The following is a 591-nucleotide window of genomic DNA, read 5'->3' as shown; positions in this document are numbered from 1 at the left end:
TAGGAACGTGCGCGGTCGGTGCTGACCTGCTTGAATTCATTCAAGGGCAGGACAGCGGTCCCACTGAAACTATTTCAGAGGCTCCTGGGGCATATGGCAGCTGCAGTGGCACTTACACCGCTAGGGCTATTGCGTATGAGACCGCTTCAGCACTGACTTCATGGCCGAGTCCTGAGGTGGGCGTGGCAGAGCGGCACTCACCGGGTCCAAGTTACACCGGCCTGTCTCGGGTCAACTGGGAAAAGAGCAAACTCTCCCCGACGCAGAGGATCGCTTTTCTCGGTATGGATTTGGATTCGGTCGAACAGACAGCACGCCTCACAGAGGAACGTGGTGGCATATCAATTGCCTAGAGTTGTTAGCAGTGCGCCTTGCCTTGAACCGTCTCAAAGGGCACTTACCAAGCACGTGCTGGTCCGAACCTGCTTGTGGCGCTGTATTGGCCCACTCGGACCTGGTTCTCCGAGCTAATGCTCCTCGAGACAGCCCCCCCGGCAGATTCCTCTGAGGAAGGTTCTACTGACTCAGAGACGGGGCACCCTGTGGCACCCGCGTCCAGACCTCTGGAAACTTCATGTCTGGTCCCTGGAT

The sequence above is a fragment of the Sinocyclocheilus anshuiensis genome, unplaced genomic scaffold (assembly GCF_001515605.1).
Source record: "Sinocyclocheilus anshuiensis isolate Anshui unplaced genomic scaffold, SAMN03320099.WGS_v1.1 scaffold961, whole genome shotgun sequence".
Taxonomy (NCBI): domain Eukaryota; kingdom Metazoa; phylum Chordata; class Actinopteri; order Cypriniformes; family Cyprinidae; genus Sinocyclocheilus; species Sinocyclocheilus anshuiensis.
Note: the sequence above shows the minus strand (reverse complement) of the source record.